Source organism: Castor canadensis, chromosome 10, assembly GCF_047511655.1.
Source record: "Castor canadensis chromosome 10, mCasCan1.hap1v2, whole genome shotgun sequence".
Taxonomy (NCBI): domain Eukaryota; kingdom Metazoa; phylum Chordata; class Mammalia; order Rodentia; family Castoridae; genus Castor; species Castor canadensis.
The window spans coordinates 72,227,860-72,254,501 of NC_133395.1; the positions used below are offsets into that span (position 1 = coordinate 72,227,860).

The window sequence follows — 26,642 nt, forward strand, 5'->3', positions numbered from 1 at the left end:
CTGTAATGTAGGCAAGTCTCTCATGGGGCTGATACACGTGTTTTTGTCATTCCAGAGGACACTAGTGAGGTTGTGGGTGGAAAAGTTCAAGTTAGATTCTGAGTTTGAAGAAGGTAAACACCCTCCACTCTATAATTGGAAATGAAAGTTGTCAGCTTTGACCTCTAGAGACACACAGATGGGATCTTCAACCCTGTTGTACTGACCTCTTATAGCTGAAGGTCTTCATCTCTGGAGGCCTTCCCACCCCTATCACAGTGGTGGGTGCCCACCACATGAAGTTATTCCAACACATTAAGTATCTCAAGAAGTCAGCGTATCCTGATATCAGAAAATTGGCCTTAAAAGGAATCCAGAGCTACTCATTAACAAGCTTTGTGATCTTAAGCAAGTATTTAATCTCTTTACTGCTTTCCTTTTAATATAAGATGATTTATCAGTCCTCAAAAGAGCATTCTAAGTCTAAAATGCCGGATTCTTGGGGTTGCCAGTTATACCTTTGGTCTCTGGAATCTGCCATTCTCCTATAGACGACTGATCCCCAGCAAATGCTTGATGCTTGGCATTCTAAACCACTGTCAGCCTCCTAAGCCACACAGTGTCCCCTTCTGATCATCTCACGACTCCAATCCCTCCAGACTTCAACTCTGAAATGACCTTTAGTAAATTATCAAGGAGGAAAAAACAGAAAAGAAGAAGGAGAAACAGAACTAAACATACAATACAACATGATGCCTTGAAAACTGATGCAAACTAAAATACCAAGTTTAGCTTTTGAATACTACCAGGGATTTGATTCATATGCTTAAGTAACTAAAAATTCATCAATTAAGGCTGAATTCTAAAATCTGTCCACTACTTTCAAAGCTACTGGAAAAAAACAAACTATTTAGCTTTGTTGCTTTATTTTGCTTTGTTTTATTGAGGCAGGGTTTAACTATGTAGCCCACGCCGGCCTCCTGAGTGCTGGGATTGCAGGCATGTGCCACCATACCCTGCATGGCTTTACTGCTTTTTAACCACAATGCACTAATTCTGACTAAATTTTTGGGAAAAAGGAAAACTTGAATGCACATAACAAATTATGTGCCAGGTTTCAGCATCCTATGATTCAAAACTATGTTGCTAAAAAGGAGGCTGCTGACAGATCTTTAGCTATGATTATTGGTGCCATAGACCTACGTTTTATAATAGGGAATGCATAACATGAATATAAAATACGCAATTAATACAAAATGCATACGAAAAGAACTTTAATTAATGAATGAACACCACTGTTGCATTAGTGTCTTAAGTGAGTCAGAGCTGCTAGCTGTCCATACAATGGATTCTTATGTTTTTTTTAATCTCCATATATCTCAGGGCAAGAAATTAATTTTGTCCTGTTCCAATGTCATCAGTAGATTAATGACTGTCATGTGTGGAGCCTGGCTACAAGAAGCTCCTCAAATGCACAACCATGTGTGGCTCCTGAAAAATGAGAACAGTCATTTTTCTCAGAAGATATGATTACGTGGGGAGAGCAAATAGATTATTTTTTCCTCAGAAAATAAGGAATGTTACATTTGCTCTGATGACAGTGATGAGATGAGATTTAGAAATAAAAATGTCTTTCCTTTCTGTCATGCCTAGTTTATGTGGTTGTGGATGCCATTTCAATTTAGAAAACTTGATCAAGCACACTGTGGGGAATACAATGCTAAAAGGAAGTTAAATTCTAGTAGGTAATAAACAACCTCATGAAAAGCCTGATAGATTCATGTAGCATGTGTGCCCAAACATGTTTTTTAATTGAAAACGAGTTTCCAAATTAGTATTTCATCTTCTTTTTACATAATAAATAAGGTAAAGGTCCAACAGAGAGAGCTTGCTTTAATAAAAATCCTAAAATGTGACTCCAGGTAATCATTCTTTGCTAGACTTTCCCATCTGCATGACAAGGTAGATAGATACATGTGAGTGACAGGCCTGAATCCTTGGAAACATGGATTTTGACTATTCATCCACCCTTGTCTGGCTGTGAAGCTCTGCAGCTCTTGGAAGCATAAGGCAAGAAAGTAGATCGGGGAGCTGTTCAAGGGCTATGCTACCAATAGGAGCCAGGTAGGTCTTCCAAATAAAATGAACACAAAATTACAAACTTTATTGGGATACAAAAACTGCATATATCTTTGTTGTTATTGTTATCATCATCGTTGTCATCATCATCATTATTTTGCTATGTTGGGGACCAATTCCAGGGCTCCATGCATGCTGAGACACAACCCCAGCCCACATATGTTATGTTTTAAAGGACTCTTCCATAATACTGCCTTATTATACAAGTATATAAAAGTACCAGAAACTACTGTAAATTGCAAGTTGGAAAACAATAATTTTAACTCCTCTAAACAACCTCAGAGCTAGGTATGTTCTGAAATTCCTTTGAAATTCTTTATATAATGGTACTAACGCATAAATAATTGGTCAGAAAAGAAAAGCAAACCACCAGACTCAGTACAGAGATTAGCACTGAAAGAGCATGATCTATTTATTAGGAAGTTATAGGTGGCTGTCCCCTGCATTGGGCTACATTATGAATCCTGGGGTTACCAGCACCTGACTTATTGTTGAAAGTATGAGCCTGTGAGTTAAGTGAGGGGGTTGAATAAATGAGTGGGTGAGTGAGCGAGTGGGTGAGTGAATGAACAATGAATGAATAAAGATATACTAAGAGGTTCATTTAATACTGGGGTGGTGATCCTTGAACCTCAAATTGAAGATAAGTAAATGCTTCTTAAATCCTGCTTGACATAACATTTGTGATGTGCCCCTTCCTTTCTAACTAAGAACCTTCTTGAGTTCCCATTTCATCATGACAATGGTACTGAAAGGGAAGCAGTCACCTTCTTTATTTTTGAGCAATTCTCTTTCCATCAACATTTAATTATCCTAAAGGAGGAACCAGTGATGCAGATAATCCCCAAATCTGTTTTTGGAATGCATTAAGATGATGGCTTTTTTTTTTAGTTTGCCTTTCTAATTACATTTTGATTAGGTTTGTATTACAATTATTCAGAATTCCCCTAACAAAGCCGATAGCAGGTCAGGCAATCCACAAACACTATGAGCAATGCATCTAGGTTGGCCAGGACTGACCCAGACCTTAAATTAGAACTTCCTATTTAAAATGTATTGTGCTGTGCTTGCTTCGGGAGCACATGTACTAAAATTGGAACAATACAGAGATTAGCATGACCCCTGCACAAGAATGACACACAAATTCATGAAGTATTCCATATAAAATAAAATAATAAAATGCATTGTGCTAAGCACTTTGAGCTGTACAAGACCACAACAGATATTCAAGACTCAAAATTTATTAAATCATTATTATTGAGAATCCATTAAGGTGGTCAATAACTTCTCTATGGGTATAGATGCAAAGGAGAAAAAGACATAATTTACACAATGAGGAATGAAATATAAAGGTGGGATTATTTCAGGAGTGCCCCGCTTAGATACTGAGTTCTCAATGTGTGAACTTTAGCAATGTGAAGCAGTGTATACTGAATGATAAAAGGGTGCAGAAGATCCCGAAGGACTTTCCATAGCAACATGGTCCAATAGAAATACAATATGAACCACAAATGTGAATTTAAATTTTCTAGTAGTTTTAATGATGCATCTATTCAACCCCATATGTTCAAGATATTATTTCAACACGTTTAAAAATTACAAGACTTTCCACACTTATTTATTAGCCTAAAATCTGGTGTGCATTTTACACTTGAAGCACATCTAAATTGGGACTAGTTCATTTCAAGTGCTTAGTATCCACATGTAACCAGAGAATATCACACTGTGAACCACAGTTCTAGATCTTGGCTTTGCACACAATGATCTGGGGATCAGCAGGGCAACTGTTAGTAATACAGAATCTCTGGCTCCATTTCAGGCCTAGTTCAAACCCTGCATTTTAACAAGATACACAGATTACTTCCAAGCACATTAACATTTGAGAAGCATTGATCTAGAAAGAGAAAGGTCTTGAATGATGATACTCAACTTTTGAGTATTCGAGTTGAAATACTCAAAGGATATTTGAGTCAACCATGATTAGGCTGTGTGAGAGATTGGAACTTAAAGATATAGAAAGAATTGGATCATAAACCATTTTTAATCTGAGTGTCTGTTTCTCAGTCTTCAAATTGGAACTAATCTTTTTCATCTTTTAGAACTGATGTTAAGATTAGAGACAGAATGAGTAAAGAAACACAAGATGCCTGTATCCTGGATGTGGAAGATTTAACATAATTCTACTACAGATGATTAATAATCAGATAAATGCTCTGTGTTGCAAGATTTTAACTATGAAGAGCATGCCTGAAACAATGTGAAAACTGACCCAACAGGGAAACTTGCAGAATGTCACTGTTGTTACATACCAGTACTCTGTATGTCTGGCAGGAATCTAAAATGAAAACAAATGTCAGCTGTTTAACCCAAGGTAGGAAGGAGGGGGTGGAGTCCTATGGGGATGAGTACAGGTGCTAGGAATCACATATCAAAATCTTAAGCCTACTGCAGCCACCCTCATCAAAACATCTTGCACAAATTTGGACATATGTCTTAGCAGGGCATTAACAGGACAGGAAAGGATAAGATCCTGGTCCTTGTGTTCATTTCACATCTGGCCTTCTCACTAAGTTGGCATGTTAGGTCAAGACACCTTAGTCCAGCTGTCAAACTATGTCAGCAGGTCTGGGAATTTTATTCAGCTGTAAGTGATGCAGTACTGAGAACTGAAAACCCACTAATATTTTTGTTGGAAGATTAGCAACCCCCCTTTTAAGGACTGTGTGTCAAAATATCTACCAGAAATAGGCTATCACCGTGTAGACTCATGGGCCAACAACACCCTGGAGCTGTTCAAGAAAACCAAGAATAAAAGTGGTTCAGCGGAATATGCCACTTAGCAGGAAGAGAAGATAATTCCAGAAAAATGGAAAGATCTGGTTTGTGAGTCTCAGGATCATAGAGTCCTAGCTGTAGCTCTCCCAAATTAACAAGTTGTGGTTTTTTAACTCAGAAGTTTACTCTCTTGTGGCCTTAGCTTCTACACCAATAAAACAAGGAGCTTTAATATTTACATCTCTTTGGACATTTCCAATTGTACTTTTAATGATTTTAAATTTGTATTTTTTATTACGATAAATTTAAATAAAACAAATTTAACCATTTGTAAGTGTGCAGTTCCATGGCACTAAATACAAAGCTCAAGACCCTGAGTTCAAGTCAAGCCCCAGTGCGTATATAGAGATAGATATTATTATACATGTTTTATATACACATAATTTTATATATATATATATAAAACACTGTAGATAGATAGATTTACACACAATGTCGGGTGACCATCACCACCATCCATCTTCAGAAATTTCATCTGCCCCAACTGAACTTCCTCCCTGGTTAAGCAATAACCCTCCCTTAGCTCTATCTCCAGTGCCTGACAACCACCACTCTGCTCTCTGTCTCTACGAATTTGACTACTTTATGTACTTAAGTGTACATTCCATATTTTCCTTTTTATATCTGGCTTATCTTTCTTAGAACAATGCTTTTAAGATTTATCCAGGCTGATAGCATGCATTAGAATTTCTTTCTTTTTTAAGGATAAATAACATTACATTTTCTACATATATGACCGTGTTGGTCCATTCATCTGTCCAGAGAAATCTGAGTTGTTTTCATCTATCCAGTATTGTAAATAATGTTGCCATGAACATAGGCATACAAGTACCTGCTTGCAGTTCCTTGGGGTATGTAGCCTGAAGTAGAACTGCTGGATCATCTGCTACTTCAATCTTTAATCTTCTGAGAGACCAGCAGACTGCTTCCCATAGTGCTCATACCATTTTACATTCCCACAAGCAGTGTACAGGGTTCTGATGTCACCATATATTTCCTAACACTTGTTATTTTTTGTTTTCCTTTTAAAAATAATAGCCATCAAACCTAATGGGTGTGAACTAGGACCTCCTTGTGGTTTTCAATTGCATTTTCCTGTTGATTACTAAAGTTGAGCATGTTTTCAACTTTATTTGATTTTAAATGTTATCTTTGGGTTAGACCAAATTACCAAACTTGGCCACACCTACATGTAACTCCAGAGAAGGTCTCTATTCCCCTATTCCTTCTGGTCTTATATACCACCATGCTAAGGACTTTTATTTTGAGACAAGGTCTTGATATATCACCCAGACTAGTCTGAAACTTGCTATGTATCCCCAGGTTAGCTTTGAACTTGTGATCCTCCTGCCTCTGCCTCCCAAGTGCTGGGATTAGGGGTGTGTACCACCAAGCCTGACCAAAGACTCCATTTAGCATTTGTTGTGATGGTCAGTGTTGGTCTTGACAGAGTTCAGGACCATGAGCAGTCTCTTTCAGTTTGGGTGCTGTGTGGTTTAGAGGTAAGAGTTGTTAAAAAGTATTGCAGTGTGCTGGAGCAGGACAATGGATGCAATGGTTGATTATCTGTGGTTTCTGGGGTTAATGGTGCCTTATCCTAAAGAGAAGGAAGGGCAGTAGGAATCAGGCCAAAGCAGTGACTTACCACTGCCAGGGACTGGCAGAGGTTAGGCAATAAGCATAGAAAAAAGTCTGTTTATCAAAATGCAGGGAAAGTGCAGAACAAAAATTAAAGCCACCAAAAGGGAGGAATAAGCACTGTGCAAACACAAGAGAAGCTGAAATACTCAGGGACTAAAGTCCACTGAGGACTAACAAGTTCAAATGGATATTGGAACTCAATCATATGTGTATAGAATATAATAGGGCTAATCCCTATTATAATAATTAACTATCAAGATAGACTATTTAATTGATCTTTTGACCACTGGGAGCTCATGCCATCCTACTAAATACATTGATTTGAAATTATTCAGATATTTTTATGTAGTCTTACAGATCTACTAGAGGGTTATGGTGAGAAGAGCCTTGGATGATTGCCTACAGAGATTTTTCTCTACAACCATCATATTTCAGGACTAGGGTTCTAGGAACTAGGAACTAGGACTAGGACTAGCAAGATGAAAAATAATTAATACTAAAATATCTTGACAGTCATCTTTAGGTTCTTAAAAGTTAAATTATGGGGAAAGTGGGCATGAGGAAAAAGCTAATTTGAAAATAAATTGTGCAGAATAATTTCTCATTGTGTGTTTATGATGTATTTAATAAATCAAATTCTACTTATTTAAACTGGGTTAGCAAATACTAAATTAAATAGCAGGACATGAATATAATGAATATAATTTTGAAAGAATAGTCTAAATCAATCTTGAAATTGGGCTATGAGTTAGGTTTCTTAAAAAGTATTCATTATTAAGTTTAGATACCTTTTTTATATTCTACTAGGGGAGAAAAAAGTGTTATATACATGTGCATTTCTTAATCCTGAATAGTCACATAAGACTATTTTGCTTATAAAAAGAGGTAAAAATGGGCCAAACTGACCTTATAGCAAGTTGATTTGTTTCTTACAACTTATCTACTTCTCTGAAACTCTTTGTAAATGTGGAGCTTTTTAAATTTTTTTGGTTTATATGTGCTTTTAAAAATATTCCTAATTAATAGATTTTATTTGTTTAGGTGGTGTTGAGGTACTGGGATTTGAACTCAGGGCCTCATACTTGCTAGGGAGGCACTCTACCACTTGAGCCACTCTGCCAGCCTTATTTTGTGATGGGTATTTCTGAGATAGGGTCTCGCAAACTATTTGCCCAGGCCAGCTTAGAACCGAGATCCTCCTGATCTCTGCCTCCTGAGTAGCTAGGATTACAGGTGTGAGCCACTGGCGCCCAGCTAATAGAGTTTATTTATTTATTTATTTAATTTTAGGTTATTTTAGAAAAATCGAGTACAAAGTAGAGTTTCCATACACCCATCCCCCTTCATATAATACTGTTCACTTTCCCTACTATTTACATCTTTCATGAGTTTAGTACATTTATTAAAAGTGATAAACCAATATGAACTAAAAGTCCATAGTGCACATTATAGTTCATTCTCTGTCTTAAACGTTCTGTGGGTTTTGACAATTATATAATATCAAGTACACAACTTTGTGATATCACTGGAACAGTATCATTTCACTGACCTAAAAATGCCCTGTTCATCACCTATTTACCCTTCCTTCCCGGCTCCTGAGTTCATAGCACCTGCTGAAATTCTGGTTGCTCCATGTCCATGGTAGCACTTAGTGTTGTAGTGTTTTAGATTTTAGCTCTTCTAACAGATGTATATTAGTTTCTCATTGTTGTCTTAACTTGCAATTTCTTAATGATGTATGATATCCAGCAAGTTCTCATACACTTATTTTTCATTCTTATATCTTCGTTGGTGAGGAGTCTGTTCAGATTTTTGCCTACTTTTAATTGGGTTGTTTATTTTATATTGTTGAGTTTTAAGAGGTCTTTAGATACCAGTCCTTTATTAGACATGTATTCTTCAATTTCCTGGCTTGTCTTTTTATTCTCTTCACAGTATGTTTTACAGAGCAAAAGTTTTGAGTTTTTAATGAATCATAATTTTTTTCTTTCATAATTATGCTTTATATTTTAAAAAATCACCAAGCCAAAGGTTACGTAGATTATCTCTTATGTCTATTATGTCTTTTATGTTCTAGAAGTTTTATAGTTTCATCATTTTAAATTTAAGTCCACAATTCTTTCTTAGTTCACTGTTATGAAAGCAATCTGTGTCCAGATTCTCTTTTCCTGTGAGTATCCAGGTGTTCCAGGCCTTTTGATGAGAAGACCATTCTTTCTCCATTGAATTTCCTTCACTCTTTTGTCAAAGACCAGTATGGTCCATTTGGGAACTTAGTGTTCTGGAACTCATTTTAATAGAAATAACTAATTATTTACTAAATTTGGTTACATAACACTCTTATAGTTATTAGGAATTCCCTTCATTTTTTCATTCAGGTAAAATTTACATACAAGAAAATGCAGACTCTTGTCTTTTAAACCCCTGATGAAGCTTTTGATTTTTTAAGTGCAACAGTCTGAAATAATTGGTATTTTATACCATGATATTTATAATTAAGGGAAAACTATTTAAAATGAAAGCATGTCTTACACTAAGTTTACTTTGCAGCAAAGACATTTTCACCTGTATAATCATTACCACTATGATAAAATATAGTAGAATTACATTTGGCTCAGTTTAGTTTGAATCCAGGGTCTGTGCTGCACACATCTGTACTATCTTATGTAAATCACTTAATCAAGAATCAGTTTCTGCAGTAACGAAATGGAAATAATTATGCATACAAATCAGGATGTGGTAAAGACTAAATGATGAAATGTATTTGGAAGGGCTTTGGGAAAATGTGACATCCTAAAGAAACGTGGAGTGTTGTGTTTATTGACTAATAAAGTTTAAGAGAGTATTTTAAAGCTCAGCACATTCAACTGTCATCAGACAGCTGGTGTCTTTAACCCAGAAATTAAAGCATTAAAATATTAAAATCATTAAGAATGCTTTGCAAGTGCCTTTTAGAGAAGAGAATTCCACACAATTCCATCAAACTGCATTAAAGTTTGTTACTTTAAGCCATGTTAACATTATACATTACATAAATCCTTAACACTATATTATTTTTTATACTATCTTTGGGGAAAAATTTTTTAATTTTCTCTCAAATTTTGCTACTATAGATAAAAATATTTGGGGGATAAATGACTGATATGTGTGTATAAGACTGCGTTTTTCATTTTTCTTAATGAGAGAATTAGTTGGCTAAAGAAACATGAATTGATCACAGCTATAAACCATTAAAAAACAGCTCCAACAATAATTTAAAATATTTACACTAAAAATATTCAGTTGATAATGGAAACAGTGTGTTTCTGCCTTAGTCCATTCATGGTGATGCAACATAATAGCGAAGTATAAATTATAAAGAACAGGTATTTGTTTTTTCACAGTTCTGGAGGCTGGGAAGTCAAAACTCAAGGTGCGGGCATTTGGTCTGGTGAGGGCCTTCTTACTGCATCCTCATGTGGCAGAAGGAGAAAGGGCAAGTTAGTCCTCTGTAAGGAGCCTCTTTTAAAAGGGACTTATTCCCATTAGTGAGAGAGGAGCCCACAGGATCAATCTCTTAATTCTGTTGCATTGGCTATTTGGCAACACCTGAATTTTGGAGGAGACACATTGAAACCATAAAAGTTTTTATAACTTACCTGCTTTCATTAATCCACTAGTTTATTAATTGCTTCAGCAAAGAATTAATGAGTTCCTACTCCTGGTAAATCTACTGGACTAAGTACTGTGGCAAATTCAAAATACCTGGGGGACAGATCTGGCATCACAAGACCTTTGCAGTTGAAGAGATTAGTCTTGTGCAGATTTTTTCTACTATGACTTTCCATACAAATATCATTCTTGACTATTACACAGTGCGGCTAGCAAGGAGGGGAGGGACAATCAAGGTAAAAGAAATGGCATATAAAAAGAAAAGTAGAGCAGGGTCTTTCAGCCATCTCTCTATCCATTTCTTCTTTCCTTCTATTCCTCCAAAACGTAGAATTTGGCCAAGGTAGGCAGGATATCTGCTTCTCTCTTCCTTATTTTGAGTTCTAGTACAACTGGGCCAATGAAAAAGGAACATGGGTGTAAATATATTGCTCCAGAGTTCATTGAACTGGCCAGCTATTTGCTCACTTGGGAAAGAATGACTAGCAAAAGTACAAATCTAACACTAATAAGACATTATTATTCAGTGAACAAAGTCCTCGAATGTAAAATTTCCACATTTTTCTTAAACTATAAAAACATTTTTCCAAGAAAGAGAAACCAAGTGAAAGTAGATACTGTAAATGTAAAAACACTCTGTAATGCATGAGGAATGAAAGTAATTAAAATCATGTTGCCTTTTGATTCATGAAAAATGTAATAATTTCTTCATTTTAAACTTAAATTTCTTTTTTTTCCCTAAATGTTCCAACAACCCAGTTCTACACATTACCAAGTAAGCTTTCTGGAGCTATGTTTTAAAGAAATGACCAGATCTATCACTGAAGTTTTTCCTATGCAAGATTCTGCACACTTGCTGCCTTTGAATAAAAGCATCAGAGTGATGATCACAACTTTAGTGTCTACCTAGAGGTAAATTCACTGGCTATGCAGATTAGCCTAATGAATTTGGATAGCTAAACTGGAAGACAGCCAACATGGTGAAATAATGCTTGATACTGATTTTTGAAAGAGTTGATTAAAATGTGTAGTTAGTTATAGCTTTCAAAAACTGTGAGCAACTAAATCCTTGATATGATCTATATGAACAGATGATAGCTACTTCAGAAACCAGAAGACAAACTGCTAGTGTCACACCCATTACAGCAAGCACTCTTGTCAGCAAAGCATTTTTCATGTTTCCAATATGCATAGATTTATTTACAAATTATCCATTTACTATTGACTTACCATTGCAGACATTATTACAATGCAGAAATAGAACTTTTAAAGAATAGAGCATATTCTTTAAAAATAAGTAATATTTTGAGTGATATGCTAATGTTGGTGATTTGGTGCAATCATTAGCCAAGATCTCAAACAGTGTATACTTGAAGTTCACTTTTAATGATCATGGATAAAAAGCCATACTTAAAGTGATCTTTTGGAAAAATTCCTAAAAATATCTGCACTAGTTCTTACAAAAACTGACTAAGATTACTTTTACTTCCTAATAGAGTTAAGCTGGAGTTCACAGTAGAACAACAAGCAAGGACAGTTTAGCAGTTTTCTTATTTGCTTGTGTTTACCTTATCAATTTTGTCTGCACCCTCCAGTTTCTTTGCTAGATTCTCCTTGATGTGAAAGTTACATAAAATAAAATGAGATAAGGTAATCGATAAAGCTTCTTAACCAAGCCCATATAAACTGCAATAGGTCATGACAGTTGGGACTGCAGGATAGGAGCAAAGGCAAGAAGGCTGTGGGTGGAAAAACTTGTGCACACTACTCCACACCCTCATCATACCATGTCAAGCTTCGATTTCAGTCCTTACTAGCACAAAGAAACACAAGACATTCATCAAAGTTTGTTTTAGAAGCACTTTTTAAACTATAATGCGAAAATGCGCACAAAGAAACACAAGACATTCATCAAAGTTTGTTTTAGAAGCACTTTTTAAACTATAATGCGAAAATGCAATTCAGTATTGACAGTATGTGACAATAAACAAAAGTACATACAATTACCTCACTATAAAGAAATGATGGAGTCAATCAACACGGAAATACTTCCAGAAATTGATGAAGTAATTTGCATTATAAAATAATTTCCCCCAATAAATAAAATTTTGACAAACTGCATTAGAACCTTGGGGATTATTTTTATATATTATAGGTATATTTGTATATAAAACATGTAGGTATGTATAAATCACTGTGCAAATAGTGGTTTTAGATTGAAAATATAATAACTTAACATTATTTAGATCCCTATCCCTAGTAAGTATAGTTCAAAGAAGTTTAGAAATATGTTTCAACTATATTTTCTCTTATACTTCAGTATTTTTCTATATTCCAAGTATAACAGAAATATTTTTGGTCCTTAATCTAGCTTGAAATTACCTAAGATCTTATAAATATCACCAGCAGTCTAAGTCACAACTCCTCTATGCAAACATCTGAACTTTCACCTGTTATGTTCTCCTGTGGATTAAAAAGTTTGCAATTTTTATATCTCACATCATTATAACAAATGTGATGACATTTGAGGAGAAATATCATTTTCTATGGGAGAAATACTGGCTTTTCAAGGTGCTTCGCACTAATTCTGGCTTTCTGTGGTACACTGCATGAAGCAGGTTCCTTTGTTGGGTCCTCAGGCTCAGCATGCCTACACACTGCTCACAGGCTTTCCAAATTTTTCTTGCTTTGCAGGCACTATTCCTCATTTTTGTTACACCCCCATACCACATAGCCTATGATTTATTAAATATTTTAAGGACAGATTTCCTTTCCAACATAACTATAGGCTTAATTACTCTGAAACTCAGTTTTATGGGCTACTTTTTTCTTATATGTTTTAGAAATATGTATACAAATTTTGTTCACATTCAATGACCACACCTAAAATGTCCTACGACACTGGTGGAAGGTAAAGGGAAGCCCAGATGAAGAGTCCTCTGAATCTAGGTATTTCCTGAATCTAGTTTCCTCAATTGAATTAATGAAAGAATAATCTATTTCAGGTGCAATATTTGACATTCTTCTGAGACATAATTCATAGATAATCTGATTTTGCTTCCTAGAATAGCTCCCAATTTATTTTAGAACATGCCAGAAAGGCTAGGTATGGTGGTATACACCTGTAATTCCAGCACTTGGGGAGGCAGAGGCAGGAGGATCATCAGTAAGAGGCCAGCTGGGGTTACAAAGTAAGTTCATGGCCGCTTGATCTATAAAACAGAACCCTGCCTCAAATAGCAAACAATGAAATAGAAGATATCAACAAAATATGCCCAACAAAACCTTAATATCTACTGTGGTAATATTGTCTGATTATTTTCAGAGATGTGCAATGTGTTTTTGGGAAAAACAAGCTTTTTGCATACTCAAATGTGGCCAGATTTTTTTTTTTCATTTTTCTTTTATTATTCATATGTGCATACAAGGCTTGGTTCATTTCTCCCCCCTGCCCCCACCCCCTCCCTTACCACCCACTCCACCCCCTCCCGCTCCCCCCCTCAATACCCAGCAGAAACTATTTTGCCCTTATCTCTAATTTTGTTGTAGAGAGAGTATAAGCAATAATAGGAAGGAACAAGGGGTTTTGCTGGTTGAGATAAGGATAGCTATACAGGGCATTGACTCACATTGATTTCCTGTGCGTGGGTGTTACCTTCTAGGTTAATTCTTTTTGATCTAACCTTTTCTCTAGTTCCTGGTCCCCTTTTCCTATTGGCCTCAGTTGCTTTAAGGTATCTGCTTTAGTTTCTCTGCGTTAAGGGCAACAAATGCTAGCTAGTTTTTTAGGTGTCTTACCTATCCTCACCCCTCCCTTGTGTGCTCTCGCTTTTATCATGTGCTCATAGTCCAATCCCCTTGTTGTGTTTGCCCTTGATCTAATGTCCACATATGAGGGAGAACATACGATTTTTGGTCTTTTGAGCCAGGCTAACCTCACTCAGAATGATGTTCTCCAATTCCATCCATTTACCAGCGAATGATAACATTTCGTTCTTCTTCATGGCTGCATAAAATTCCATTGTGTATAGATACCACATTTTCTTAATCCATTCGTCAGTGCTGGGACATCTTGGCTGTTTCCATAACTTGGCTATTGTGAATAGTGCCGCAATAAACATGGATGTGCAGGTGCCTCTGGAGTAACAGTCTTTTGGGTATATCCCCAAGAGTGGTATTGCTGGATCAAATGGTAGATCGATGTCCAGCTTTTTAAGTAGCCTCCAAATTTTTTTCCAGAGTGGTTGTACTAGTCTACATTCCCACCAACAGTGTAAGAGGGTTCCTTTTTCCCCGCATCCTCGCCAACACCTGTTGTTGGTGGTGTTGCTGATGATGGCTATTCTAAAAGGGGTGAGGTGGAATCTTAGTGTGGTTTTAATTTGCATTTCCTTTATTGCTAGAGATGGTGAGCATTTTTTCATGTGTTTTCTGGCCATTTGAATTTCTTCTTTTGAGAAAGTTCTGTTTAGTTCACATGCCCATTTCTTTATTGGTTCATTACTTTTGGGAGAATTTAGTTTTTTAAGTTCCCTGTATATTCTGGTTATCAGTCCTTTGTCTGATGTATAATTGGCAAATATTTTCTCCCACTCTGTGGGTGTTCTCTTCAGTTTAGAGACCATTTCTTTTGATGAACAGAAGCTTTTTAGTTTTATGAGGTCCCATTTATCTATGCTATCTCTTAGTTGCTGTGCTGCTGGGGTTTCATTAAGAAAGTTTTTACCTATACCTACTAACTCCAGAGTATTTCCTACTCTTTCTTGTATCAACTTAAGAGTTTGGGGTCTGATATTAAGATCCTTGATCCATTTTGAGTTAATCTTGGTATAGGGTGATATACATGGATCTAGTTTCAGTTTTTTGCAGACTGCTAACCAGTTTTCCCAGCAGTTTTTGTTGAAGAGGCTGCTATTTCTCCATCGTATATTTTTAGCTCCTTTGTCAAAGATAAGTTGCTCATAGTTGTGTGGCTTCATATCTGGATCCTCTATTCTGTTCCACTGGTCTTCATGTCTGTTTTTGTGCCAGTACCATGCTGTTTTTATTGTTATTGCTTTGTAATATAGTTTGAAGTCAGGTATTGTGATACCTCCTGCATTGTTCTTTTGACTGAGTATTGCCTTGGCTATTCGTGGCCTCTTGTGTTTCCATATAAATTTCACAGTAGATTTTTCAATCTCTTTAATGAATGTCATTGGAATTTTGATGGGAATTGCATTAAACATGTAGATTACTTTGGGGAGTATCGACATTTTTACTATGTTGATTCTACCAATCCATGAGCATGGGAGATCTCTCCACTTTCTATAGTCTTCCTCAATCTCTTTCTTCAGAAGTGTATAGTTTTCCTTGTAGAGGTCTTTCACATCTTTTGTTAGGTTTACACCTAGGTATTTGATTTTTTTTGAGGCTATTGTAAATGGAATTGTTTTCATACATTCTTTTTCCGTTTGCTCATTGTTAGTGTATAGAAATGCTAATGATTTTTCTATGTTGATTTTATATCCTGCTACTTAGCTATACCTATTGATGATGTCTAGAAGCTTCTGAGTAGAGTTTTTTGGGTCTTTAAGGTATAGGATCATGTCTTCTGCAAATAGGGATATTTTGACAGTTTCTTTACCTATTTGTATTCCTTTTATTCCTTCTTCTTGCCTAATTGCTCTGGCTAGGAATTCCAGTACTATGTTGAATAGGAGTGGAGATAGTGGGCATCCTTGTCTGGTTCCTGATTTTAGAGGGAACGGTTTTAATTTTTCTCCGTTAAGTATAATGCTGGCTGTAGGTTTGTCATATATAGCTTTTATAATGTTGAGGTACTTTCCTTCTATTCCTAGTTTTCTTAGAGCTTTTATCATGAAATGATGTTGGATCTTATCAAAGGCTTTTTCTGCGTCTATTGAGATGATCAAGTGGTTTTTGTCTTTGCTTCTGTTAATGTGGTTTATTACGTTTATTGATTTTCGTATGTTGAACCACCCCTGCATCCCTGGGATGAAGCCTACCTGGTCGTGGTGGATAATCTTTTTGATGTGTTGCTGAATTCGGTTTGCCATTATTTTGTTGAGGATTTTTGCATCAATGTTCATTAAGGAGATTGGCCTATAGTTCTCCTTTTTGGAGGTGTCTTTGCCTGGTTTTGGGATAAGTGTAATACTGGCTTCATAAAATGTGTTTGGCAGTTTTCCTTCCCTTTCTATTTCATGGAACAGTTTAAGGAGGGTTGGTATCAGTTCTTCTTTAAAGGTCTGATAGAATTCAGCAGAGAATCCATCAGGTCCTGGACTTTTCTTTTTGGGGAGACTCTTGATTGCTGCTTCAATTTCATTTTGTGTTATAGGTCTATTCAGGTGATTAATTTCCTCTTGGTTCAGTTTTGGATGATCATATGTATCTAGAAATCTGTCCATTTCTTTTAGATTTTCAAATTTATTTGAATATAGGTTCTCAAAGTAGTCTCTGATGATTTCCTGGACTTCCATGGTGTTTGTTGTTATCTCCCCTTTTGCATTCCTGATTCTACTAATTTGGGTTTTTTCTCTCCTCATTTTAGTCAGGTTTGCCAGGGGTCTATCGATCTTGTTTATTTTTTCAAAGAACCAACTTTTTGTTTCATTAATTCTTTGTATGGTTTTTTTGGTTTCTATTTCGTTGATTTCAGCTCTTATTTTTATTATTTCTCTCCTTCTATTTGTTTTGGGATTTGCTTGTTCTTGTTTTTCTAGGAGTTTGAGATGTATCATTAGGTCATTGATTTGGGATCTTTCAATCTTTTTAATATATGCACTCATGGCTATAAACTTTCCTCTCAAGACTGCCTTAGCTGTGTCCCATAGGTTCCGGTAGGTTGTGTTTTCATTTTCATTGACTTCTAGGAACTTTTTAATTTCCTCTTTTATTGCATCGATGATCCATTCTTCATTAAGTAATGAGTTATTTAGTTTCCAGCTGTTTGCATGTTTTTTGTCTTTACTTTTGTTGTTGAGTTCTACTTTTACTGCATTGTGGTCAGATAGTATGCACGGTATTATTTCTATTTTCTTATATTTGCTGAGGCTTGCTTTGTGCCCTAGGATATGATCTATTTTGGAGAAGGTTCCATGGGCTGCTGAGAAGAATGTATATTGTGTAGAGGTTGGATGAAATGTTCTATAGACATCTACTAGGTCCACTTGATCTATTGCATATTTTAGATCTTGGATTTCTTTATTGAGTTTTTGTCTGGATGACCTATCTATTGATGATAATGGAGTGTTAAAGTCTCCCACAACCACTGTGTTGGCGTTTATATATGCTTTTAGGTCTTTTAGGGTATGTTTGATGAAATTGGGTGCGTTGACATTGCGTGCGTACAGATTGATGATTATTATTTCCTTTTGGTCTATTTCCCCTTTTATTAGTATGGAATGTCCTTCTTTGTCTCGTTTGATCAATGTAGGTTTGAAGTCTACTTTGTCAGAGATAAGTATTGCTACTCCTGCTTGTTTTCGGGGGCCATTGGCTTGGTAAATCTTCTTCCAGCCTTTCATCCTAAGCATATGCTTATTTCTGTCGGTGAGATGAGTCTCCTGTAAGCAACAAATTGTTGGATCTTCTTTTTTAATCCATTTTGTCAAACGGTGTCTTTTGATGGGTGAATTAAGTCCATTGACATTAAGTGTTAGTACTGATAGGTATGTGGTGATTCCTGCCATTTAGTTATCTTAGTTGTTTGAAGGTTTGATTGTGTGTACCTAACTTGATGTTACTCTCTACTGTCTTGCTTTTTCTTATCCTGTGGTTTGGTGCTGCCTGCCTTTTCATGGTTAAGTTGGGTGTCACTTTCTGTGTGCAGGATCCCTTGCAGAATCTTTTGTAATGGTGGCTTTGTGGTCACATATTGTTTTAGTTTCTGCTTATCATGGAAGACTTTTATTGCGCCATCTATTTTGAATGATAGCTTTGCTGGGTAGAGTATCCTGGGGTTGAAGTTATTTTCATTCAGTGCCCGGAAGATCTCACCCCACGCTCTTCTTGCTTTTAATGTTTCTGTTGAGAAGTCTGCTGTGATTTTGATGGGTTTACCTTTGTATGTTACTTGTTTTTTCTCTCTTGCAGCCTTCAATATTCTTTCCTTAGTTTCTGAACTTGTTGTTTTAATGATGATATGTCGTGGAGTAGTTCTATTTTGATCTGGTCTGTTTGGTGTCCTGGAGGCCTCTTGCATTTGTATGGGAATATCTTTCTCTAGATTTGGGAAATTTTCCATTATTATTTTGTTGAATATATTACGCATTCCCTTCGCTTGCACCTCTTCTCCTTCTTCGATGCCCATGATTCTCAAGTTTGGTCTTTTGATGGAGTCGGTGAGTTCTTGCATTTTCTTTTCACAGGTCTTGAGTTGTTTAATTAATAGTTCTTTGGTTTTTCCTTTAATTACCATTTCATCTTCAAGTTCTGAGATTCTGTCTTCTGTTTGTTCTATTCTGCTGGATTGGCTTTCCGTTTTGTTTTGCAGTTCTGTTTCGTTCTTTTTTCTGAGGTTTTCCATATCCTGGCTGTTTTCTTCTTTATTGTTGTCTATTTTTGTCCTGAGTTCATTTATCCATTTATTCATTGTGTTCTCTCTTTCACTTTGGTGTTTATACAGTGCTTCTATGGTTTCCTTTATTTCTTCTTTTGCTTTTTCAAATTCTCTATTTTTATTGTCTTGGAATTTCTTGAGTGTCTCCTGTACATTTTGGTTGACCCTATCCAGTATCATCTTTATAAAATTCTCATTGAGTACTTGTAGTATGTCTTCTTTTAAATTATTCTTGTAGGCTTCATTGGGTCCTTTGGCATAGTTTATCTTCATTTTGTTGGAGTCTGGCTCTGAGTTTCTGTTCTCTTCATTCCCCTCTGGTTCCTCTACTAATTTTTTGCTGTGGGGAAACTGGTTTCCTTGTTTTTTCTGTCTTCCTGTCATTGTCCTTGGTGTTGTTACTGTCCCTGTACTGTGTGTAATTAAGTATTTTCTAGCTTGTAATAATAACAATGGTAATATTGAGAATGGAAGAGTGAGCTGAGATGGAAAGCAAGAAGTTAAAGAAAAGGGGAAAACAAATATACAGACAAGAGGGAGAAAGCAGAACAAGGTATCAGACAAGAGAGTTTCAAAGGTATAAAGAGGGAGTGTTAGTGTACTAATCGACAGTAAGCTGAACAGACAATAGAGAGACAGAGAGAGGATTGAAAATCAAAGATAAAAAAATAAAAAATAAGTATATGAAAGTAATATCTATTTATAAAAATGAATTAAAATAAAATGGAAAATAGGAAATTAAAAAAAAAAAAAAAAAACCAAAAAACTTCCAAGTTTATATGCAATGCAATTTCAGTCTTAATAATTTGGATGTCCGTCTCAATCTCCAGTCCTGGAGTTGGTGCCTCAGATGTTGTTCTGTAGTTGTCTCATCAAAGGGGATGCATAAAGTAGAACAAAACTACACTCACACACACACAGAAGAAAAAAAAAAAAAGCCCCACCAAGTGTCCCCAGTTCAAATGCAATACAGTTTCAGTAAGTTTTTCGGCTTGCAGGTGTAATTCGGTTGTTCTCTCATCAAAGGTAGGGAGAAGAAGAAAAAAAAAGCGTCTGGAGGCAGTTCTGAGAGTGGTATCTGCAACTGTGGCTTGCCTGCCTGCTGCTCTCAGTCTGTAGCTGGGGGTGTTATTTATGCAGATCTGTGGGGTGAGCTTAGCACTCACCTGGTCCCACAGGCTTTGTTTGCTCAGAGTTCTCCTGTGCGGGGGAGGGGGGCCTCTGCTACAGGCTTTTCCCTTTCCAAGCACTGGGAAAGGCGACACTGCCCCGCGTTGTCAGGCCTGCGTGTTTATTTACAGTCCCGGGAAGGAGTCCCTTCCCCCAATCTTCAGCGCTCAGGGCGCCCCACCCTCTTTCCAGCGTGTCTTAACTGTTCTTATTGCTTAGTACTCAGTTTCTCTTTTTTTCCCGGGTGGAGGTCAGTCTGTCCAGGGGGCTATGCTGCTCTGGGCCAGGCTTGTCTGTGGGGGAACCGCGGTACCGCGAAGCTCACCTGGTCCGCGTCTTCCCAAGCCGTATGGGCGCCGGCCACTGGCGGCCCCGAGGGCCTCCTCGGTTCTCCGTTTAACGTGAAGTGGAGATTCTCTGCACCGGCTGGAGATGTGGAGGAGTCAAAGTTATGCCTTTTCTCGGTGATTATGCCTGCAAAGTGTGTCTCCAGCGTCTCTCCAAGATTTCACTATAGGAGGCTCGCTTTCTGCTTCCTACCTCTAGCCGCCATCTTGGAATTCCCACTCTGTGGCCAGATTTTTAAGCCAGGTGATTCATGCTCTCTGTCTAGTTCACAAGGATTAATCTTATGGCAGCATTAAGATTATTGTTACATATTTTATAATGGAATAAGTGCTTTCGTATTTTTCCATAAAAATATTATTTCTATGGAATAAAATTATAGGATTAGCTCATATGTTTTATTGTTTGTTTGACTTAAGACTAACTCAATTTAGAGTGCATGACTATAGTGATTGATTTCTATACACCATGAATACAAGTGACTTTCCTTATGTGATATCTTTATCTTTTATAAAATAAAGTTCCTCCCTTCAAAGGCTTTACAAGCTGTGGGGGAAGGCAAGACCAATAAACATGTACTAGTAAACAAAAATTTAAGTGTCTACCACTTAATTATGGAACAGACATAGTCATATTATTTCAGATTGGTTCAGAAGTCAATATTAGAATTTTTTCATTCTGTTGGTTTGCTTTCTCATATAAAAACTCTACAAAGGTTATTTTACAAAGTGATATACATCATATAAAGTTATTCTAGGCTCAGATTCCCTTCAGAGATTTTTTTTATTGTGTCTATGCAAGGCTTGTGACCATGAAACAATTCTCCAGAATAAGAAGTGGATCAAGATTTCAGAATTTAATTTAGTATTTTATTTGGAAAAGAGACCAATGTTACTAATATGAATTAATAACTTGATTTTTTTATTGTAAAGTAATAAAAAGAAAGAATTCCTTATGGAAATATGTGAGGGAAATGTGAAAAATAAAGACAAATATATATCTCAAGAAATTTTTTTACAATTCTTAAAATAATGATTTTTAAATTCAATATAATAAATTGACTAGTTAGCCATTTTAGGGCTTATGTATATACAAAGTATCAACATAATGGTACGTTGGCCTCATAGATTTTTGTTTAAGATCCGTAAACAGATACTTTGACAAACATGATAACAGCTATTTAACCAGAACATGCATTTTCTATGGACTTCTACCCTTCACATGAATCCAAACGGTTACACATTTTTATATGTGGGTATAGGTTGTGCTTTATATTTTATTGTTTCTGGTTTATGAGTATTATTTCATATACAAATGCACTATTCATTTTGCTTCTATAATTAGGGCAGGAATCACTGCCACTATCACCTTTCATTCTAGAGACCTAAAGGATGACATTTGGACTTGGGAATACATTTTGATCACAGGCCACAGAACCATGGATTCCTTAATTATTACAATAATGTAGCAATATGAAACATATCCTGGGTTATTGAATTATTAAAGTATATATTTAGAAAAGCGTATAAAAGATATTAGGGAAAATATAACTTAAAGTCATCTGAAAAACGAAGTTGCACTATATATAATATAAGAATAACTAGTACCCAGAGAAACTAGGGACAACTGACATTTGAAGACTGAGACATTGCTCATCAGGCAGGGATAAAGAGATTCTGCATATGCTTGCTTATTCAAGTAAATTCACAATTTTCTAACTCTGTTTCTGCTGCTCAATTTATGTTTACTAGCCTTTGTTGTTTTACCAGCAAGCTGTTAAAGTCAGGTCCTCAGAACACTGGCCTTGTATTCCCCGTTATTTTCTTACTCAGCAAATCTTAGCACTAAGGTTTTTCTCAGAACCTCCTTTGCTCTCAGAACACTGCATGCTCTTAATTCCTAGAAGAATCATATTTCCGGGACCCTTTCAGTATTCTCCTACTTGGAGTAAGGGAGTGTAGCTCAGTAGCAGTATGTGTCTAGTATGTGCAAAGCCCTGTGTTCAATCCCTAGCACTGGAAAAGGAATTCTCCCACTCACAGAATCCAGTCATTGTAAAATGAGAGCAGTTATTCACATGACTGGCAGACACCTGATGTAAAGCAGGCCATATCTCATGTCTTGGCACTGCCATAACATCCTTACCTTTTGGAAGAAAGAGAAGGAGTATTGAGCCCACTTCCTTACATTAGATCCTATTCAAGTTTCTGTTGGATATTTGGTGAACTAGAACACAGAATCATTGCTAATGACAAGTGCACAAATGTGGTCTTGGTGGCTCAGGAGAGAAGGAAGCATGGTCCAAGTCCATTCTAGCTCTCTGACTCTTGGAATTGGGTGTTTGAGTTATGAAACTAATATAGAACAATGTGCAGAAAAATACAGAGAAGACAAACAACTACTAAATTTAATTTTTAACTCTCTGCACATTATTTTTTATTCTCAAAAGCAAAAATAAATATGTTGATTTAGTGATTTTAATTTTACTGATTGAAAGACTTGAGTTCATTTTTTGAGGAATTCTTCATCTTGGTAATTGTGACAAAATACAAAAGTTATAAATGCCAAACCATACTCAAATTCAGGTTAATTCTACTTGTCATTCTTAATGGATAAAACTCATTACAATGGAATCTCAGCTCTTCAGAGAGAAGCAGATGCCTTCCTCTTACGAGTCTGCTGAGTGCCAGTAACTTCAAAATGGGTCCAGGAATGATCAGACAACAGCTTGGGAATCCTTACCAATTCATGGGAAGAGAAGTCTTAACCAAAGGATTCTTCCTCAGGGATACCCAGATCAAGATGCAGGGCAATTATCCCAAGTTTTAGGACACCTTCCAGTATAAGCACCGAGTGATGTTAAAAAGATCTCACAGGGGCTGCATCATTGACTACTATCATTGTAGCAGAATATATTTCCACCCTCATGTCATGTCCCACTATATGCCTTCAGATCAGACCTTCAAGAAAAATCCAGAACAAATCCTGAATTTTATATATATCCAGCATGATATATTTTTCCAATCTTGAGTGTAACGCCTTTGCCCTTGATGGAGAACTCAACACAAGTGATGCGCTCCTCCAAATAACATATTAGAGAACTCTCACTTGGGAGCATTCCCCAAAAATGACCAAAACTGTCACAAAGAAGAAAATTTTGCATTACCAAGAGAATTTCAGTACACATTTTGTATATAAACTGGGAAAGCACAAAAGTGATCCACCCAATGGTACATTAAGTTGTTACCTAATTACAGCAGGAATTATTCTTATAAGTGTTTGAAATGGTGGCCCCTCAGAGTTTCAAACACATGACATTGTTTTTGCCAAGGAAAGTATGTGGAGCAGGGTGTTCTTATAACTTTTAATGGGGTTCATGAATTACTAAGTTTAAATCATCTGTAGCTGTGTTATATGTTCCTGTATTAGAGCCCTCTAGAAGAACAGAAGCAATAGAATATATATACATATATAGTTATAGCATGGGATTTATTTGATTTATTTACATAATTAACTTTGGAAATGTCCTCACAGACACACTCAGAAGTGTGCTTGACTAATACCTTACATATCTCTCAATCCAGTTAAGTTGACAATCAAGATTAACCATCACATTTTCAAAATTTTGTTATTCATATCCACCCAACTGGTACAAAACCCAATTTTCCAAATAATACAACTATCCAAGAGGTTGGATGCCCAGATGAAATAAAAGTGGAAGAAGAGGAAGCCAGCCAGTGTGTGCAAGCTCCATTCTTCTTGAGCAAGTGCCTCTGTTGCAGCTGCCATTCTCATGGACATCGGACCTCAACGTCTTCCGCCTTTCAGCATGGACTTGCACTAATGACTCTCCAACTTAAGCATGGGTGGCTAGATTTTAGGGTTCTGACCTCCCATCCCATGGTCTTTCATATATGTCTTTGTGGTGCATGAACCAGAGGGAAGCCTCACCTTCAATGACTCACATGAGACACAATATAATCATTACTTTAAATGTGGTGCTCTTAGACTATAACCAAATGCTGATTTCCGCTTTGGATGGTACATTTTTAATATAAATAAGCATAACTCTCTTTATTCATTTGATTTAATCTATATCTGAAACTAATTATGAAAAAGGAAAATTAATATTTCTATCTGAAAGTTTAATTTATCTTGTTGCCATTTCATCATAACCAAAATAAACACAGTACAAAAATAATCTGTATAATCTATGCTATATATTGTAGCTCAAAAGTCAAAATAATAAACCAATTATAATTCAAATTCATAATGAAATGCTGATGTAATTATCACTTCTAATTGAAGATTTTAAAAGAAGGTTAAAAACCTTTTTTCTGATTGAGTGATACTTCCGTGCAAAAACTTTCTGTTCACATTCTCATCTAATGTCTTTTTCCTTTAACTAATTATTACTTATTATTTAACTAATAAGTCCTTATTATTATATAAGATTATTAAACCTCTCAAACTTCTTTGAAATCACTCCCACATAGACCCTTCTTTAACTATATATTATTTATTTATTTGGAATGGAGCATTTAGCCCAGGCAAAGGGTTCAAGGACATCTCCTTAGAGATGATTTTTATTATTAATGTTACAATTACTCATGTTACAATGTTTCCATATTTTCACAACTCATATTCATTGTTGCCAACCTGCCCTTCAAGATACTCAACCAATTCAAGTAAGGTCACTTTCATCAGCAAGGTGTGAGTGGGAAGTAGCACTGAGATTTACATTGTACTTCTTACTCTCTGACAAATAACATGATTACAATAGTATATATAAGATTATTTGATGCATTAAACTATCCATTTAATAAACAGTGTATATAAATTAATATTCTCCCTGCCTTCAATGTACAAGTTTTGTAGACCTAGGCTAACTAAACTTTGCCATATGCTATTTGAACTCAGATCATATGGCTAGCCTATTCAGAATGAAATCTTCCACCCTGTCATATCAGTGAAGCTAATTTTTAAAAAATAGTAATGGTTACTGGTAGTTTAAAAAATTACAAGGCAGACCTAGGGAAAATGAACTCTCTAGATTAATATGTCATCAGAATAATTCTGTCCAAAAATAAATCTCAAATATATTTCTTATTCAGTCCACTCTGAATTATATGTGTGTGAACATATATATTTAACAAATCTTTCTGAAATGTAGATTAACAAGTCTCTCTTTGATAAACATATAGCTAAGTGTAAACTCTGTAAATTATGCTGAGATCTTAAAATAGACAACTTTACACATTTAGCGTACTCAGTGTTTAATCCTCTCACACATGTCCTGGGACTTGCTAACATAATAAACAAACTAAGACATTAACTCTTACTGAATTATTTAGTACTAAGTGGCAGATCGCAGTCCTGTGTAGACAGTGAACTGGATTAAGTCACAAAGTGAAATTAAAGTAACAGCCTGCATCTGGTACTGTATTGTTTCTCTCAAATGTTTGATATCCCTAGGATAGAAATATTTAAGGTTTCAGAGCTCTTCTTTCTAGCATTTTATCAACAAATAAATGATACAGGAAGTGCTGAGTATTCTACAGAATTTTCTAAAAGGCATTGATTCTAGTAAGCTGTGTAATGATTTATTTGCCTTTGCTACCACTTCAGGAGTACCAGTTGTGTTAGTCAGCTTTCTATTATTGTGACAAAATACCTGAAGCAATCAACTTATAAAGAGGAAATATTTATTTTAGTCTGCAGTTTCAAAGTTCTGGTCCATGGTCATTTAGCCTTGTGGTGAGACTGAATATCTTGGCAGGGAATGCATAGTGCAGTAAAGCTGCTCACCTCATGGTGACTAGGAAACAAAGAAAAAGAAAGGGGTCAGGGTCCCAATATCCCCTACAATGACTTAACTTCCTTCCTCTAAGCCCCACCTTAAAGGTTCTACCACTTACCTATAATGTTATGGGCTTACAACCAAGCTTTTAGCATAAAAGCTTTTAGGGGAGATTTAAGATCCAAACCATTTCTAGGCACAATAGCTCAAGTGTAATCCTACCTTCTTCCTTCTTGGTAGGCAGCATTTGGGAGGATCATGGTTCAAGGCCAGCCCAGGCAAAATGTTCATGAGACTCCCATCTCAACCAATGGCTGGGCACTGTGAGATCGGCCTGTCATCCCAGCTATGTGGGGAAGTACAAATAGAAGTATCACTGTCTAGGCTAGCCCTGGTATAAAGCAAGACCCTATCTCAAAAATAAACAAGGTAAAAGGAGCTGGGGTTATGACTCAAATGGTAGAGCATCTGCCTAACAAGTGCAAGGTCCTGAGTTCAACCCTCAATACTATGAAA

The 26,642-nt window shown here is 36.2% G+C and overlaps 1 protein-coding gene and 1 non-coding gene across 2 annotated transcripts in view; both read left to right on the forward strand.

Moving 5' to 3' along the window:
* Positions 1–26,642, forward strand: part of Stard13 (StAR related lipid transfer domain containing 13) — a 528,094-nt gene that overhangs the window by 71,624 nt on the left and 429,828 nt on the right. The gene's annotated exons all lie outside the window — the stretch shown is intronic.
* On the forward strand, positions 3,182–3,285 carry LOC141413121 (U6 spliceosomal RNA). Its single transcript, XR_012437945.1, has one exon. It is a non-coding gene; the product is annotated as a U6 spliceosomal RNA (small nuclear RNA).